Raw genomic sequence first — 20,708 nt, forward strand, 5'->3', positions numbered from 1 at the left:
GTAGAGGGTACTCAAGCTACTCATGCTTCTTGCACTACCATATGTTTGCTCCACTTCTACTCTCCACCATGATTATGGATATCAATTACAGTATAAAGGCAGATATGAAGAAAAATAAAGGATAAGCAAATGTAATTTAGATTGCAGTTAGATACAAGAAGGAATAAGAACGAATTAATCTAGTGGAAGATATGGGTACAAAAGTATGCTACATGATTGGATTCCGACCATTCTTCCTTTAATACAGTCTTCCTTCATCACCTAAGACTTCATCTCCAATGATCCCACATTTCAGTTTCCATTCTTGTTTCGGAAACTCTATTGTGTGATTGATCTCTTGCCTTCCATACTCTACCATTTCAGAGCTTGATTCCCTTAGTTAAGAGCCTAGAAAAACATTCCATTCATTCTCAATTACAATATACTTCAATTTCGTTCAACTTCACTCTGCAGCCCTTACAGACTATAACACAACTCTTCACTGCTCAGAATTAAACAATGTTGCTAAGTCGATTTTAACTGTTTGCAGTTCCAAACTTTGAATTCAATATCTCTTCTCCCACTGTTTTCTTAATTCATTAACTAATGAATCTCAATTAGCTTCCCCATTGATTTCCAATTTCAATTATGATTCCTGTAAATCAATTCTAAGCTCCAGATTCTACAAATCTTCAATTTCTGCAATTTTTGCATTCATTGTTGCTACTGATCTTCCCTTAAGATTCAAACTTCCTCAAAATATCTCCACAGACTCTAAAATGCAAACAAAATTTCTGCAATTCTATCTTCACTTCGGCACTCTTCAATTCTCAAAATTCTTGTTTCTCTAGCATTTTAAGAAATGAACACATTTCCACATTTGTTTATGGCACTACTATATCTTTAAATGTTTCTTCACTGAATTTTAAAATTAACAATGCTTAGTTGATGCAACATTGATACTTCTACTGGATTATGCTCACTGCAATCTGATTAATTTCAGGTTTCCTTATTTGTTCTGCTTCAATTGACTTTTCACTTCCATTTCTGTTAAACTTTTGTATCAAAGCTTCACAAAGTTAGCCTTATCCTTTCTCAGATTTGAAGTCACTCATGTCCAGTATCCTGCTATTTTCAGCTGAACAACAACCCACTTGCTTCATTGTTACTGAAGTTATAAAAACTTCAGTCACTTCTCACTGATTTCCAAAAGCTAATGATGCTATACTTGATTCAATTCTTAATTTGTTACCACTAACATTACAACTTATCCCTATGCATTCTGTGTTACAATAGTTCCAAATCTATTTCCTCGAATTCCAGCTGTAGAAGCATTACTGTATTTTTAGTCCAACCTTGTTACCATAATTCCAGACACAGATTCCTGAACATCTTAATACTTCAACAATTAAGTAAAAGTGTCATCAAAATTGTTTCCAATAGCACAATGCCTTCAAATGCTTCCTCAACGAATTAAAAGGTTATCAATACTAAGTTGATACATAATTATCAGTTTCTGCTACTGCTCAAAGCAACGTGCAGGTATGCCCTTCCTTTTATTCCTTATTTTAACTCCACTGGACAACTCTCAATAACATCTCATTCATTCATTTTTAAAATGGTTAAACTCCCAGATTTAAGCAGTTTCCAGATTTTTGCAATGGTTGCACAAGTTTTTGAAAATTTCAGAGTTAACAATTCTGAACTTCTTCCATGCATTAGAACTTCAAATTTCAAGGAATTTCCTATTTGACTACATTTATTCAACTGCTTCTCTTTAACTTGATTTCATTTACTGCTCACAGCATGTCCTTGAACTTGACTCTCATTCAATTTCAGCTCCGAAATTAGGTTCTTAAGCCTTTGTCCACTTCCCCCACGCTTAAGCCTTTGTCCGTCTCAGCCAAATAATCCATCACATAACTTCTATTGTCCTCATATCCAAGAATATAAAATCAAAAAGATTACAAAGATATGATGGTAACAAAGAATAATGGTAAGAATAGTGTGGAAAAAGGATACATAAGATTCACCTTCATACATGTAATTTAATCCATTAATTGTGGCTTTGAAAGAATAAAAGCAAGTTCTAGAGTTGCAATACCATAAGAGCATCACACAAATGAAGGCTTAAACTCACTAGGTATGGTAAGTATCACTTCAACTCATCAATCTAGTTTCCATTATTAAATAGTTACCTCAAGAAAATTAAGAGTCCAATCTTGACATTAAGCCTAAAAATTAACAATAAAAAATAGCTAACTTCATCCATTTCGAACATATCATCGAAATCATGCAAAGGGGGTGCCATTTTATTATTCCAATTCTCAAAACTAAGTTCTATAAGGAAATTATCTATAGTAAAGAATTTATTATTCTATACTAACATCATTATTTGTAAACCAAGAGTTTATAGAAACAACTAAACATGCATATATGTAAAAGTAAAAGAAAAGACTAAGTTGGAACAAACTCCCCTTTATTGGATAAGTGACACCGATGTGGCTCATTTTATCCACCTCCACTCCATTGTTAGCTTCATGAAAAACTTTAAGTCGATGCCCATTCACTTTGAAAATCCGGCCAGTAGACTCCTCTCTAATCTCAATAGCTCCATAAGAGAAAACATTAGTAACAACAAATGGACCTTCCCAACGAGATCTCAATGTACCTTTCATTAATTTGAGCCGTGACCTATACAATAGCACCTTATCACCAACATGAAATTCCTTACCCACGATGTACTTGTCATGAAAATTCTTGATCTTTTCTTTGTAGATCCGTGAGTTCTCAAATGCTTCTAACCGAATTTCCTCAAGTTCTTGGAGTTGTAATTTCCTTTCTTCCCCTGCTAGGCTAGCATCAAAATTACAAGCTTTAACTGCCCAATAAGCTTTGTGTTCAATCTCCACGGGAAGATGACAAGCTTTATCATAAACCATCCTATATGGAGACATCCCTATAGGGGTTTTGAAAGCAGTTCTATAAGCCTAAAGTGCATCATCTAATCTCTTGCTCCAATCTTTCCTGTTAGAGCTCACAGTTTTCTCTAGAATTGCCTTCACTTCCCTATTTGACACCTCAGCTTGTCCATTTGTTTGGGGATGATAAGGAGTAGAAACTCTATGTGAAACTCCATATATGCTCAACATAACTTTCATGTGTCTATTGCAAAAATGTGACCCTTGATCACTAATGATTGCTCTAGGCACTCCAAACCTACAGAGAATGTGTGACCTGACAAAACTAACACCAACTGAAGAATCATCAGTCCTAGTGGGAATGACCTCCACCCATTTGGAAATATAATCAACTGCCAATAAAATATATGAAAAATCCAAAAGAGACAGGAAATAGACCCATGAAATCAATATCCCATACATCAAAATCTCACAAAATAACATGTAATGTTGAGACATTTCATTCCTAGGTCCTATGTTCCCAGTTCATTGACACCTATCACATGTTCCACAAAAAACATAGGCATCATGAAAAATGGTAGGCCAATAAAAACCACACTCCAAAACTTTCCTAGCGGCCCTCTGAGGTCCAAAATGCCCCCCCCCCCCCCCCAAACTCTGATGAATGACAAAATGCAAGTACAGACTGAAACTCAAAATCAGGTATGCATCTCCTAATGATCTTATCACTACAAAATTTCCACAAATAAAGATCATCCACACATAATACTTTAAATCACTTTTCAATTTGTTCTTTTGAGCTTTTGAAAATTGTGCAGGAAAAACATTACCTACTAAAAAGTTAACCAGATTTGTATACCATGGTGATTCACCATGTATCTTGAAAAGCTTCTCATCCCTGAAATCATCATCAATGGCCATGTGATCCAAGTCTCCTTCAATTATGCTCAAGTGATCTGCAACCAAGTTCTCCTTCCCACTCCTACTTGGATCTCCAAATCAAACTCCTAGAGCAGAAGCATCCATCTAATCAATCTGGGCTTAGCATCTGGATTCTTGAGAAGAAAATTCAAAGCTGCATGATCAAAAAATACAACCACGTGAGAACAAAGTAAATATGATCAAAATTTATCTAAAGCAAAAATAATGAAAAGAAGCTCCTTTTCTGTTATGGTGTAATTGGCTTGAGCCGAATCCAAGGTCTTTGATGCATAACAGATCACATGTGGTGCTCCCTCTACTCTATGCACAAGTACTGCCCCTATAGCAAAATTCGATGCATCACACAAGCTCAAATGATAAAGTCCAATCCGGTGGCCTAATAATAGGTGCAGAAATCAATGCCTCCTTCAATTTCTGAAAGGCTTCCTTACACCTCTGATCAAACTGAAACTCCACATCTTTCTGAAACAACTGAGACAATGGAAGAGCAATCTTACTGAAGTCCCTAATAAATCTCCTGTAGAATCCTGCATGGCCAAGAAAAGCTCGAACATCCCGTACGCATGCGGGGTAAGATAAAGAAGATATAGCACTAACTTTAGCAGGATCATCTCAATACCTCTCCTAGAGACTATGTGTCCTAAAATAATACCATGATCAACCATAAAATGACATTTTTCATAATTAAGTACTAAATTAGTCTCAATGCATCTATCTAAAACCCTAGACAAATTTTCTAGACATGCATCAAATGATGAACCATATACAGAAAAATCATCCACGAAAACTTCCATGCAATGCTCTAATAAATCACTAAAAATACTTACCATGCATCGCTGAAAAGTTCCTGGAGCGTTGCAGAGTCCAAATAGCATGCGTTTGTAAGCAAATGTACCGAAAGGACAAGTGAAGGTGGTCTTCTCCTGATCCTATGGGTCGATGCAAATCTGAAAATATCTGGTGTAACCGTCAAGGAAGTAATAATGTGGCTTGCCCGCCAGTCTTTCCAACATCTGATCAATAAAAGGCAAAGGGTAGTGGTCCTTTCTTCTTGCTTGGTTAAGCTTCTTGTAGTCTACACAAACTCTCCGAGAATTTTTCACTCTTGTGGGCACCAACTCATTCTCTTCATTAGCCACTACTATCACCCCTGATTTCTTCGGAATCACATGGATGGGACTTACCCAATTACTGTCAGAAATAGGGTAAATGATACCTGCCTGTAGAGGTCTAGTCACCTCTTTCTTCACTACATCAAGGATCAGTGGGTTAAGTCGTCTCTGGGGTTATCTCACTGGTTTCACATCCTCCTCCAAATAAATCCTGTGCATGCAAATAGAAGGACTGATACCAGGAATATCTGCTAATGTTCATCCAATGGCTTTCCTATGCTATCTCAGAATCTCCAATAATCTGCTTTCTTTGTTCTGGTTCTAAATTCTGGGCTATGATGATAGGCAACTACTGATTCTCTCCTAAGTAAGCATACTTCAAGTGTGGAGGCAATGGCTTCAACTCGTCCTGTGCCTGATCAATAGATGGTGATCCTAGGGGTAATGCTTCCAAGGAACAATCCCCTACACATAATTCTTCTTCTCTGAGCGATCCTAGGGATAGAGCTTCTCCTAAGCAATCCCCTACGCATAAATCATCTCTCTCACTCGGAAATAATCCACAAGACCTATCATCCACTCCCAAGGCTGAAATATCCTCCACATCCGTAAATAAAATATCACCTTGACCAACCTCTGCAGAATCTGAATCTGAATCTATCACTGAAAAGAAATCCATGTTGTCCAGCTCCTCTAAGATGTCCAAACTAAGAATAGAGTGATCCTCTCTAGGATGCTTCATAGCGTCAAAATTACTGAATTGGACCACTGTATCTCCTATCTCCATGGAAAGTGTGCCCGCATGAACATCAATCTTGGTCCTTGCATTCTTCAAAAATGGTCATCCTAGAATGAGTGGCGATCTACTAGCCAGATAGTCTCCCTCCATATCAAGGATATAAAAATCTACAGGAAAAATGAGTTCTCTTACTTTAACCAATACATCTTCACTAACTCTAGCTAGATAAGTCTGACTGCGGTCAGCTAATTGAATGACTACTCCTATAGGTTGTAATGGTCCAATCCCTAAAGCCTAAAAAACTAATTTTGGCATCACATTAATTGAAGCTCCCAAATCCAACATAACATCCTTAAAAAGACTACTCCCAATCTCGCAAGGGACTGTAAACACTCCAGGATCTTCACATTTCTGAGGAACTGATTGAGAAGTGCAGATACATTCTTGCCCATACTAATCAACTCATTTCCCTTCAACTTCTTCTTGTGCACGCAAAGATCCTTAAAAAATTTTGCGTGTTTTGGAATTTGCTTGATCATTGTGAGCAAAGGGACATTTACCTCAACCTTGCTAAATAAATTCACAAGCTCTTGAAATTCTTTATCCTTCTCCTCCTCTAAATTCTTCTTTGGTTGAATTTTTCATTGAGGAAAAGGAAACAGAATGCTTGGTTCGGTATCTTTCTAAAATTAGGAATTCTCATACTCTGAATTTCCAGATTTGTTGGAATTTGGCATTGCTGTTGGAAATTGTTCAACTAGACAGAATTTGCTAGAATATTCAGGAATTAAATTTCTTCTTACTTGTGCATCCTACAAATTCAATGGGACAATGGAAATTGGAGTTGAACTCGAAGTTGGAACATTCTGATCTTCCTAAATTTCTTCACTGCTGGAACTTTCTTACTGGATTTCTGGAAATTTTCCAGCAGCATTTTCTTCACTTAAAAACTCCGAAACTCTTCTTCCACTTTTTAAAGTCAATGCACTAACATTCCCTTTAGTATTAGGAGTTGTTTGTGAAGGCAATTGACTAGATCCTTGAGCTTGCATTTGATTAAGGCTGGAAGCTAATTGCCCAATCTGCCTTTCTATATTTTGAATTGTTGAATCTGTCCTTTGCTGATTTTGTTGCTGTTGCAATATATATTGCATCAATTCTTCTAATTCTGATTGTTGTGGCTCTGAATTTGAGGCATTACTGGAGCCACCTTGAGTTAAACTCAACCTTGAAGGTGCCAGAAGTGTTTGTTGTTGCTGCTAAAATTGATTTGCAGGCTAGAATTGTGAGTTCTGGAAATTCTGGAAATTATGTTGATTAGGCTGATTTTGTTGGAAATAATATTGATAAGGCTGAAGTTGTTGCTGAAATTGAATTGAAGGGTGGTAATGATGCTGAGAGTACTGATTCTGCTGCTGGAATCCCTGCTGAAAAGGTTGATTCTGCTGGAAATTTTGAGTATGCTAAAATTGCTAATTCGAAGATGGTTGTTGATAGAATGAATTGCCATATCTCAAATTCGGATGATCTCTCCAACCAGGATTATATGTAGAAGAATGGGGATCATATTTTTGCTGGAATTGAGCTCTAGAAAAGGCTACCAAAGATCCATCTTGATGGAGATTCGGACAAAGTTATGAATTGTGATCTTGGATTGAACAAATACTACAAACCACACTTTGTTTACATGGAAATTACACATTCGGAACAATAGAAGATTGCATAGCATTATTCATGGCTAACTGTTTCACCAATGACGTTAATTCCATCAATGAATTCCTTATATTCTTTTGTTCAATGGAAACCATTTGAATTTCACCAACTCCTCTAGTAGTGAGTGCTCTACTTCCGAATTGTTGTGAATTTTTAGCCATGTTTGAAATAAGCTCCCTTGCTTGCTCTGGAGTTTTGTTCACTAAAGCTCCCCCAGCTGCCGCATCTATCATACTTCTGTCCATAGGTAATAAACCCTCATAGAAGTATTGGACAACTGTTCACTAATTTGGTGTTGAGGACAACTTGAACATAATTTCTTGAATCTCTCCTAATAGTCATATAATGTCTCTCCCACCACTTGCTGAATCCCACAGATACTTTTCCTAATAGTTGCAGCCCTTGAAGTTGGAAAGAATTTCTCCAAGAAAGCCTTCTTCATATCAATCCAAGAGGTGATAAATCCTGGTGGAAAATAATACAACCAATCTTTTGCTACTCCAATTAGTGAAAATGGAAAAGCCCTTAGCTTGATATCCTCTTCTGAAATTCCTTGTGGTTTCAGGGTTGAACACACCACATGGAATTCATGCAAATGTCTATTTCGGTCTTCTCCAAATAATCCCTGATATTTTGGAAGCAAATGAATCAACCCTGATCTCAGCTCAAAATCTCCTGCCAAAGTTGGATAAGTGATGCATAAATATTTGAATGCCTCATTAGTAGCTACAAGCTCCTTCATTGTTCTACTATGATCAGCCATGGGAATGTCTGAAGGTGACAAGGTGCTTTCTGAGACCTCTGAAATTTTCTCTTGAATTCTCAAAGCCCTGAAAGTCCTCTCAATCTCTGGATCTAACTCAAATAATTTTTCTGTTGAAGTCCTGGTCATGGAATGATAACCAAAATTATTCAGATAAATTTTCTATGTAAACAAGTAAGATGCAAATCAAATAACCAAAAATTTCACAATCTAAATCAATCACACATTACTAGCATGCCCCCGACAACGACGCCAAAATTTGATGTAGACCATTTTGGATGTCACATGGTACTTCAAATTATTTAATGTTGGAACCCTAATAAACTAAAGATAATGCGTGAAGTAAGGAGTCCAAAATCATATTTTACCAAAGAATAATAGTAACTATGTGATTGAGTTAAATTCTAAAACTCTTTTTGGGGTTCCTAATCGAAAACAGAGGATAAAACTCTAAACTAAGAGTGGAATGGCACAACCTACATTAGAGCATTGGAAGGACTATTTATAAATTCTAATTTTCTTCCTAACCAATCGAATTGCTATGTGAAATAAGATCATCTCAGGGAAATCAATTGCTAAAGAAAATCTAAACAACCAAAGAAATTACACCCTAAACAATAAGATCTAATGACTTACTAGAAATTTTACCAAATGACACTTTAAACAAACTACCCTAATTAATCTGTAACTAAACTAGACCGAATGAGACTATTGAGACAATTAAACAACTAAAGTAATTTTGACCAGTAAACCTTAGAAATCAATTCTGCAAAATTCCTAAATCAAGAAACTAAAACTAAATTCAGAAATTGAATCAAAACTAAAGACCTAACTAACTCTGAACTTAGTGTGGATTAACTTTGAACCCTAAATTATGAAGTCAATTTGAAATCAAGAGGTAGAATCTCCATCTCAGTTGTTAACTAGAATAGAATTCAAATCTGGATGTGGGTTGCTGTGAAGAATTGCAAAGTAAATGTAAATCTAGCACAAAACTTTGATCTAAGTTGTGTAAAACATTCTCAATTTCAAATCTCAGATCTAATCATGGAAACTAAAAATTGCATCAATTGCATCCACAAACTATAATAGAAAACTAAAATAGAATTCAAAGAACTTGTAATCTGAACTACGAAATCAGAAATGGGAAGTGTTCATATGAGAGGAAACCCCAACAAATAATTGATCTACAAACAGAATCTTAAATCTAGATTAAGAAACATTCACAAACTCCAAATCATAGATCCAATCCCTTCTCTTTGCTGATCTTCATAGGAGCCGCAGGGAACACCCTTCAAGCTCTCAGCAGCTGTATCAGATCTTTAGCCAGTAAATAAGAATCACCAAGCAGTAGGGAACACCCTTCAAGCTCGCGATCTTGTTGCGTGAAGAACAGAGGAAGACATTGACATTGGAAGCTTCAATCGATTGATCAGTCCAATTTCAAAGCTACGAACATATATGAATGCGGAACGAATGTGGAGGCTTCAGGAAAACTCCTGCTAATCTCCGTAGACACCAAGAAACCACAGATCTAGGGAACACCCTTCAATCTGTCGTGGATGCGGATCGCGGAAGAAAATGTCGCGGATCTAGGGAACGCCCACGGATCGCGACCTATTTTTTAATTGTTGATCGCCAAGAAACCCTGAATTCACTATTGAAGACAGAACTGAAATCTAAAATCTAGAGCAGTGAACGGAGCTTGCGTCTGTGCTGAGGAGGAAGATGCAACACGATGAACAGTAGAGCAAGCCACTGTTCATCGTGCCATTCCTAGGTTTTTCTTATTTGCATCGGGCCAGGTTCATTGTTTAGTTCGGTTCAGTGACTTGGTCCGATTTGGGTACAGCAACAGCTGATTTGGCCTACCGAGTTCAACAGTACATTGGCGCGGATCAACTCCATGTTCAAGCTCACTACTTGAGTGCATCCAATTGTGATCTATGAGCCCAAATCTTCACCTACAACCAAAATTGAAATGTATGAGGCACAAATCATGAATAAAAAGTAGCTAATTGAATTAGCTCTAGATATATCTTGAATAACAAAATCTAACTCCAAAATCAATTTTTCAACTAAAATGAACACCAAAACCAATCAAATTGAATCAAAATACAAAACCCATTTGACAAATCATCAGTGAGCCATATTCCGAATGGCCGAGATCACCCAAGCAAGCGGAGCCAGAGCAGAAGACCTGGATCGAGGCGAGCTGAACTGGAGCAGAGGGTCCGGACCAAAAAGGTCAACTCTATTGACTTTCCAGGTCTGGGCACCCAGAACAATTCTGAGCGCCCGAAACAGTCCGGGGCACCCGGAACCCTTCCGAGCGCCCGGAGCTGGATGTTATCCAGATCACGGTCAAACGCGATCTATGTGAGAAGGGATAAAGTTTTATCCCCTCCTAGGAACCTGGAACCCTTCCAGGCGCCTCGACCAAAGCTATAAATATAGCCTTGGTCCAAGAAACTCAATGAACTCAAGCAATTAGTATTTCCAACACTTGTACGCTTTCTTTAAGTTTAGCTTCTATTTTTCTGTGTGCCATTGCTGTAAGAGGCTTCTCCGCCTGAAGGAGATATTCTAGTGTGACTTATTCCTTAGATTAACAACCTCCCCGGTTGTAACCAAGTAAAAATATCTTTGCCTCTTCTTTCAGTTTTATTTGTCTACTTTATTTATGCAAGTGTTATTCTGAGAGTTCAAGAAGGGTAGTTTTCTTTTACTTTTACAGGGCTATTCAACCCTCCTTCTAGCCGGCCAATGCGGTCCAACACACCCGTCATTTGTTGCTTGGCTTGGAGACCAGTACCACATTAGAGCCAACTCGGGACAGGACTTCACAAATGTGTTTGGCTTCCAGTAATTTCTCTATTTATGCCTGGATGATCAGGTTCTGCTCTGCGATGAAGTCCCTTTTTCGTTGCTTCATGGGCTGAGAATCTGATCGGATATGAAGCTCGTGTTGAGAGATGCTCGGCGAGATCCCAAGGAGCTTATGGGTCGACCAGGCGAACATGTCATGATTCCGCCTGAGGTAGGCAGTCATCTTGGCCTTTTTCTCGCTCTCTAGATCAGCGACAAAGAAGGTGGTCGCATACGACTGGTTCGAGTGAATCTAGAATTCTTCCTTTTCTTCATAAACCCTCGCAGGGGGCTTCTCAATGATGCGTTCACCACCAGGCATGGGTTTTTCTAAGTGGTCCTTGCTTCTGATCTGACCATCTCAATGTAGCATCGTCGAATGGCCAATTGGTCACCTTTGACTTCTCCCACCTTGTCGTCCACCGGGAACTTAATCTTTTGGCAGTAGGTGGACACCACTTCTCGGAACTAGTTTAAGGCTGGTCGACCTAATACAATGTTGTATGCTGACGGTGCGTCTACCACAATGAAGTTTGTGGTCCTTGTCCTCTTCAAGGGCTCTTCGCCAAGTGAAATGGCTAGCTTGGTCTGGCTGATCGGCAACACTTCATTACTCGTAAAACCGTAGAGCGAGGTCATCATTGGTAGTAGTTCGCTCTGGTCGATTTGCAACTGATTGAATGTCTTTTTATATATGATATTCACTGAACTCCTTGCATAAACAAAAGTTCGATGGATTGTATAATTGGAAATTACCGCTTGGATGATCAGTGCATCGTCATGAGGGATCTCTTTTCCCTCTAAGTCTTTAAAGATGAAGCTGATTTCGGGTCCTTCAGCTTTATCCTTGCTGCAACCAACAACGTGGATCTCGAGTCGTCGAGTAGACAACTTCCTTGCTCGGTTAGAATTTCCGCCTGTCGGCCCTCCTGCGATCATACCTATCTCCCCTGAGCGGCGTTACTTCGGTTCTCTTCCACTTGTGCCGATGGTTTGTTCCGTTCGGCGAAGCATCGGGCGGGAGTTCGATTGTTCCAACGTTGAGGCCGATGGTGGCGTGGTTTAGGCGTTGTCCATTCCCCCTCCCTTCGGCCGATTGATCGACGCCTTTTTGCCGATCAGGTGAATGACAAAGTAGGTTAAGTTAGTTTCATATTGATCTAACACTTCTACGAAGTATGCAAGAGAAACCCAAACGGGTCGACGGGTTGATGATGTGCACAAATATTATAATCTTTTACGCATATTTTAGTGCACATTCACTTGACTTATGCACGTATATTCTTTACATGATCACACCTTTTATCTTGTATTCATCATATCTATTGTTTTGTTCGGATATCTTCTTTTTGTTTGGTTTTATGTTGACAGGGAAGATTTTTAGAGCTTGAACGGAGAGTATTGATGCACTGGAACCAACCAGAAAACACGGTCATACAACCCTGCATGACTGTGTGGCCAAACATGAGAGGAAGAGTACACGGCCAAGCAACCCTGCACAGTCGTGCAACCAAAACAGTAGCCAGTCAATACACGGCGGTGCAACCCTGCACGACCGTGCCACCCCAGGCAGAGAAGAAGACTTGCATGGCCGTGCACCCCTGCACAGTCATGCCCCAGGAGACAGAGCCCAAGGGCTACACGATCGTGCGACCCTGCACGGCCGTGCAGCCACACCAGAACCGGAGAAGGGCACGGTCGTGCCACCCTTACACAGCTGTGTCGCCGCGGCCAAAACCTAGGCTATAAAAGGGTATTAACCCTTTTTGCCAAAGGGGGAGGCGAGCCGTCAGGGAGAAAAGGATCTTGGAGCAATTCTACGCCGTTTTAGACCGCCGTTCAGTGAACTTCCACCACCACATCGACTCCAGAAGCAGAGAGTTGGATCCGAAGGCTACTCTTCGATATCAGATAAGCATATTCCCTCTTACTTGCTGAGAATTATATGTTTATCCATACTATGTTTTCGGATATTTCTCTAGCATTCATGGAGTAGATCCCTTGCTCTGGGATTATGGAGTAGTCGTGGTACGGATTGATGTAAAACTCGTATTGTGTTTATACTTGTTGGATGAACTTTCATGCTTTGTTTCAATTGCTAATTGCTTACTTTTGATTGTGAAGAACTTGTTAGCTTCGTAGAGGACTACCCCTAGATCGTATACCTGAGGGGCCCTAGTGACAGGGGTTACCCGTTCACGGACATCTAGGATAGTTCCTTGAGAGGAAAGGCAAATTCTCTCCAAGGGAGCGAGAGACCAGGCTTAGCTTTACTCACTATTCTTAATTTACCAGGTAGAGTCCTGCCCTCAAGATTTACCGAGGTGCCCTAGTGACAGGGGTACACCGTGCAGGACTTCTTAGGGCATTACCCTATTCTTGCGCTTAAGAATACCCGCTTAGCTTCCGGCAATAGCATAAATAAAGACAGCGAGAGTAAGATAAAATGAGACACATCAATACTACCACGACGAAACCGACCCCCTAGAACTCCTCATCACCAAGTGAATATTTCGACCTTACGACTCTCGACTCTCTCTCTCAACCTTTATTTTTCCTTAGCTTATTCAAGACCATTGGTAGTCTAGCTAACCATAAGTGAACGATTGCTAGTGCTTATAGCCAGTCCCTGTGGGATCGATATTTTTATTACTGACGACGAATCCGTGCACTTGCGGAAGCGTAACAAGTTTTTGGCACCGTTGTCGGGACTGCATCCATAACACTAGCTAAGTCATATTGGATTAGACTAGGCTTTGTTTTCTTTATTCTCTGCATATATATATATATATATATATATATATATATATATATATATATATATATATATATATATATATATATAATCTACTAATAATAAAATATTCTCACACTTCTTCCTTACTGCATTCATTTTTTTTATTATTTTGTCATATTTTCTATCTTGTTCTCTTTCTTTTTCATGCATAGAGCTAACCTTTCAAGACATCTACTACCATTTGATCCAGAGATTGACAGGACCTTTCTGAGGGGAAGGAATTTACAGAAAGCTTTCCAAGCAGCAAAAAAATCCTCATAAATGGTCGATAAACTGCAGAAATATTATGTGGCACCATATGCACGATTGGTCCAATCTAGTATCACCTGACCACCCATCGATGCTGACAACTTTGAGATCAAGCTCGCAATAATCTGCATGGTCCAGCATGTTGAACCCCGTGGTAGTTTTGATGTGATCAACCAAGTTTAGGTTAGGTCCTGCTTTGTGTTTGATCTATGTGTCTAAGTGTTTAGGAGCTTAGGAGCGCAGGAAGTCGAGCGGAAGACGCAGCTAGCGAGAAGGACGACACGGGAAGGGAGCCGACGGGCTCGGTGTGTCCAAAGGACGAGAGAGCTGCGGAAGAGTACACCCGGTGGACATGAAGAACATGCACGGTGTTTGAGGGACGTAAAGCCGGGATGGAAGACTACTCGAGGAAAAGGCCGGGAACTGGGTTCGGGTGAGCCCCATTCCGGATGGCCGAAATCATCCAAAGAAGCCGAACCAGAGCAAGTCAACTGGAAGTTGACTTGTCAATGGTTCGGTCGACCGAACCTCCTGATCGGTCAACCGAACCTCCTGATCGGTCGACCGAACCTCCTGATCGGTCGACCGAACCTCCTGATCGGTCGACCGAACCCCTCTCAATCAGCAGCCAACCGCCAATGCCACGTCAGAAGCTGACCGTTGGTAAAGCTGATCGGTCGACCGAACCAAAGTTAATCCAGAGACTTGTCGAGCAAGTTGATCGGGCCAACTCAGCTGGAGACCGTTGGTCGATCGGTCGACCGAACATAAGGATCGGTCGACCGAACCAAAGCTCGATTCTCAGAGACTGCACCTGGATGGAAGACTGGGCAGGTACAGCAGGTTCGGTCGACCGAACCTGGGGATCGGTCAACCGATCCCTCTCGAGTCAAACCGGATCCCGAAGGTTCAGGTTATCTGATAAGCTCTAAAACCCCTATATAAAGGAGGTCTCGGGTAGCTATTCAATACAATGAAATTGAACGAAAAAGCAACTCTTGTACTCTCATTCTCTTAGCAACTACTGTGCTGTAAAAGTGTAAAAGGCTTCTCCGCCTTCAGAGAAGGAGACTCTTTTAGTGCGCCTTTCCACCGCCTTGGATTAACAACCGTCTCGGTTGTAACCAAGTCAAATAGCTGAGTTTCATTTCTTTTATGTTATTTTGTTTTGTTATTAAGTGTTGCTTATTACAATAAAATATGGTTTTGCAGCGCCGAAAGATAAAGAAGAAAACATGTGGAGCAAGAAGGAGCAAGCCGATTTTGTCGCCAACGGAAAGATAGAATTCCACCTGCTTAGCGTGCTTCCACCATAAGAGGTAAGTCGAATTGGAAGCTTTGACTCCGCGAAAGACCTCTGGGAAAAATTCCTGGAGCTTCACGAAGGTACCTCGGAAGCTAAGCTAGCGAGGCGCGACATCCTCCGGAACCAGTTAACGAACTTCCGAATGAACAACGGCGAGAAGGTAGCGCAACTCCAAGCAAGGATCAAAGAGCTGATCATGCAACTAACCAATCTTGGAGAAGAAGTAACGATCCTAGACTTGATCCGGTACGCGCTCAACGCCTTCCCCAGAACTCCAGAATGGGCGTCCTTAGTAGATGCATATTACATCTCTAAGGACTTCGAGGTAATTACTTTAGAAAATTTGTTTTCTACTTTTGAACTTCATGAATCTCGAGTTGCAGAGCCCAATGGAGTAGAAAAGATTAGTCAGAACATCGCTTTGAAGGCAAGAACAAACGGTTCTGACTCCGAAGCTTCGATCAACGGATCGGAAGCGACACTACTGGTAAGACGCTTTAATAAATTTTTTAATTCTAATAAATTTAGATCGCAGTCAAAAAAGCTCCAGCAAAAGAAAAGGGTAGTTTGTTGCTACAATTGCAACGAAGAAGGACATATCAAAGATGACTGCCCAAAACTGAAGAGCAAAAGTAAAGAAAAGAGTAAGAAGCTAGCTCGACCCAAACACAACCTAAAGGCCACATGGGATGATTCATCGTCCTCCAAATCCGAAGTCGAAGAATTCTCGGGACTAGCATTGATGGCCAACCATCAGCTAGAAGAAACGTCTAGCTCAGAAATGAGCATAGATGAAGGGGGAGGAACAACAGAAGAAGAAGAAAGCTATGATGAAGGGGGTGCATCGCAAGACGAGGTAAGTAAGGTACGTGCCCTAAACCCTAAACAATCTTTTCATTTTATTAAAGCTCTTTCTAAAGAATTAGATAAAGTAGAAAAGGAAAATGAATATTTGAAATTAGAAAATGAAGTTTTAAAATTAGAAATTAAAAAATTGAAAACTGATGCATGTTTTAAAAATATTTTTTCACATTCAAAAATAAAGTTATATGGAAAATTAAACTAGTATATAAGAAAACATCATGGCCAACTTAGAAGAATACCCAAAAAATATGTACCCCCTAAGTTTTTGACCAACCCTGTAGGTAGGAACCTTTATTGGGTTCCAAAATCTTTACTAGTTTAAATTTCTCTTTTAATTAAAAGCTTACAGTGAGAAAATTAAACATTGAGGTTCTTTATGGAAGCTTTGTCTAAGAAAGTGGTTGTTGCTCCAATAACCAAGAAGGCCTAGTGCCTCGCCACGACCTAGAAGCCGAAATATCAAAATAAAAATGTTTAATTAACTTTCTGATAAAAGCATTAAAATTAGAATTAAATAATGCTTTGAAAAGTTTTTAAACATTTCCTTAGAAATTCTTTAAATTTTTTAATTCTCTAGAAAAAGTGTTTCTTGAAATTTTTACTTAGAAATTTTTTTAAAAAAGTCTGAAAATTCATTTTAACTTAGATATTTTTTCAAAATTTAGAAATTTTTGAAATTAAACCTAACTCAATTTTTGAAATTTGTTTGCACCCCGTTTTTGTTGTGATCAAAGGGGGAGAATAAAGATAAGTTCAGTTAGGGGGAGTTAGTTAAAAAAAATTTTAAGTATAAATTTTAATGTTGGAATTTATTTTAAAGTTGAAAATTTATGCCTGAATTGTTAGTTTAGTAATTTCTTTAAATTACTATCTATTTGTTTTACCCTAACCTGAACTTGGGTTGATGCACATCAAAAAGGGGGAGATTGTTAAACCCCGTTGTAGTTTTGATGTGATTAACTAAGTTTAAGTTAGGTCCTGCTTTATGTTTGATTCCTGTGTCTAAGTGTGCAGGAGCTTAGGAGCGCAAGAAGTCGAGCGGAAGACGCAGCTAGCGAGAAGGACGGCACGAGAAGGGAGCCGACGGGCTCGGTGCATCCAAAAGATGAGAGAGCTGCGGAAGAGTACACCTGGTGGGCGTGAAGAACATGCGCGGTGTTCGAGGGACGTAAAGCCGGGATGGAAGACTGCTCGAGGAAAAGGTTGGGAACTGGGTTCGGGTGAGCCCTATTCCGGATGGCCGAAATCACCCAAAGAAGCCGAACTAGAGCAAGTCAACTGGAAGTTGACTTGTCAATGGTTCGGTCTACCGAACCGCCTGATCGGTCGACCGAACCCCGCTCAATCAGCAGCCAACCGCCAATGCCACGTCAGAAGCTGACCGTTGGTAAAGTTGATCGATCGACCGAACCTCCTAATCGGTCGACCGAACCGAAGTTAATCCAGAGACTTGTCGAGCAAGTTGATCGGGCCAACTCAGCTGGAGACCGTTGGCCGATCGGTCGACCGAACATAAGGATCGGTTGACCGAACCAAAGCTCGATCCTCAGAGACTGCACCTGGATGGAAGACTAGGCAGGTACAGTAGGTTCGGTCGACCAAACCTGGGGATCGGTCGACCGATCCCTCTTGAGTCAAACCTGATCCCGAAGGTTTAGGTTATCTGATAAGCTCTAGAACCCCTATATAAAGGGGGTCTCGGGTAGCTATTCAATACAACGAAAACGAACGAAAAAGCAACTCTTATACTCTTATACTCTCATTCTCTTAGCAACTACTGTGCTGTAAAAGTGTAAAAGGCTTCTCCGCCTTCAGAGAAGGAGACTCTTTTAGTGTGTCTTTCCACCGCGTTGGATTAACAACCGTCTCGGTTGTAACCAAGTCAAATAGCTGAGTTTCATTTCTTTTCTGTTATTTTGTTTTGTTATTAAGTGTTGCTTTATTTTAGAGTTGAAAAACTTTGAGGAGGGTAACTTTTAGTTTCAGGCAATTCACCCCCCTCTTGCCGGTCCCTGCTGCACCAACACAGCAAAATCAATTTGGAGGAGGACCACACGAAGACCCGAATCATCATCTAGAGCTGTTTTATGAAATCTGTAGCACGATGAAGGTGAATGAGGTTCCGCCAGAATTGGTGAGACTGGTTCTTTACGGATTTTCTCTGAAAGACAGGGCAAAGCAGTGGCTGAATTCTCTACTAGCAGATAGCATATCGTCTTGGGAGCAATGTGTGCAGAAATTCTTAGACAAGTTCTACCCTCCAAGCAAGACTGCCCACATGAGGAACCTGATTGCCAGCTTCAAGCAGATAGACTCAGAATCCCTATTTGAAGCCTGGGACCAATTCAAGAGCATGCTGAGACAGTGCCCCCATCATGGCCTTGAGAAGTGGCTGATTCTTCACACCTTCTACAATGGAATAAATTATCACAAGAAGGTATCATTGGATTCTATGGCAGGAGGAGCACTGATGAACAAAAGACTTGATGAAACCGAAGAGATAATAGAGAATATGGCACTAAACCACCATCAGTGGGCATCTGAAAGATCTAGCGGCGCTTTCTCAGGAATTCAAATGAAGGTGTCAGGGAAATTAGAAGTGGATGCATTCACACTCATGTCTGCAAAGCTGGACGCCCTGACTAAGAAATTTGAAGCTATGGGCAGCAACACAGCTAATGCAATAGTTTGTGCTTGCGACATTTGCGGAAGTGCGGACCACACTCAAAACACTTGTCCCCTTGGGCCAATGTAGGCACAGATAAACCAGCTTGAGCAATACGATGCAATAATAGGCTACAATCAGAGTCAAAATAATTCGTACTCCAACACATACAACCCTGAATGGAGGAACCACCCCAACTTTTCATACCGAAATAATCAGGACCAGGGGCCAGCACATCAGACCTACCAACCTGGACAGTAGACTCATCAACAGCAGCAACCTACACAGCTATCTAGGATTAAAAAGATGCTTGAGGAAGCTCTCTCGGAGCAAAAGGAGATGAGGAGCGAGATCAAACAACTGACTCAGAGGCTGGAGAACTCAGAAAAATACCAGCAGATGCAAGACAACCAGATAGCTCAGTCCATCTCGAGAGCACAGGGTACATACCCAGGGAAACCAGATTTAAATCCGACAGAACATTGCAATCGCATTACGCTACAGAGCGGACGTACTGTGGGAAATCCCCAAATCATGACACAGATGGAGCTTGACTCAGAAAAGGAATCCACTCCCCTAATGCCCAATCAGACACAAAACAAGGATGGAGAAGTGGTTACTAAAAAAATTGAAGAAGCTTTTCAGACTACCCCACAAAATTGCACGATTCCTTTTCCTCAGAAGCTTATAGCATCCCAAAGGGATAAAGAGTTCCACCGGTTTCTGAAAAAAGTCAAAGAGATTTGCGTTGAAGTACCATTGTTAGATGCGCTGCACCAGATGCTAAAGTTTGTAAAATTTTTAAAGGGAATTGATGTGCGTAGATTGTATACACTTATTAGCATGTTTTGACGCACATTCACATACTTTGAGCATGCTTGATCTATACATTTTTGTACTTCCAGCTTTCCTTTTAAGTATATTTAGTCTCTTTGTTTGGAGATCTACTTTTGTGCATTTTCTGTACATAGGAGTCAAACTTGGTGAAGGATGCGTGTTCGAGGCCAAATCTGCAAGCAAAGCGATGGAGGAAGCCATGATACCTGAACCCCACACGGCCCGGCCATGGGGGTTTACCCAGGCCGTGTGGAGATGAGAGGTTGTGTAGCTACAGTAGAGAATAAAGATGGCTTGGTCGTGTGAACCTCACACCGTCGTGCCAAGCCTTGGAGCCCAATGAAGCCTAGGTCGTGTACACCACACGGCCATGTCAGTTTTCCAGAGACCAGAGAAGCCTCGGTCATCTGTGCTACACGGCTGTGTGAGGTTTCCAGTGAGCAAGAGAGTTTTGGCCGTGTGCACAACACGGTCGTGCCAGGTTTCCAGAGGCGAAGGCAGTACAGACCATGTAGATCTACACGACCATGCAAGGGGGGCATTGGTAGAGGCAAGCTACGGTCATGTACCTCACACGACCATGTGAGGTTAGCAGAGAAGAGAATGGAGCAGGCCGTGTGAACCTCACACGGCCCTGCTTCGGGGTCATGTGGCGCCCAAACCCCTCTTCTATATAAGGTTTCCTTCAAGATTTGAAAGGGGATCTTCTCCCCTTTGGGAGAAAGGAAGATTTGGGCGATTCCTTCCATTCATGGGTGGATTTCTGGGCAATCTAAGGGAAGATCTTCATCGATTTGACTCCAGGAGCATAGATTGGATCCGAAGACCGTTTTCATAATAGATAAGCCTTCTTTCTTTCCTTTTCTTGGATTGGGATCAAGAATGCTTGTAATCTTTATGTTTTCAGATTTCTTTCTTCGATTGTTGGAGTAGTTTATCTTCGTTCTAGGATG

At 40.6% G+C, this 20,708-nt stretch overlaps 1 pseudogene; it reads right to left on the reverse strand.

Annotated features, from left to right (window-relative positions):
* Window positions 1-18,563: 18,563 nt before the first annotated feature.
* Window positions 18,564-18,635, reverse strand: LOC121994426 (annotated as a pseudogene).
* Between the last annotated feature and the right edge of the window lie 2,073 nt (window positions 18,636-20,708).

Source organism: Zingiber officinale, chromosome 1B (assembly GCF_018446385.1).
Source record: "Zingiber officinale cultivar Zhangliang chromosome 1B, Zo_v1.1, whole genome shotgun sequence".
Taxonomy (NCBI): domain Eukaryota; kingdom Viridiplantae; phylum Streptophyta; class Magnoliopsida; order Zingiberales; family Zingiberaceae; genus Zingiber; species Zingiber officinale.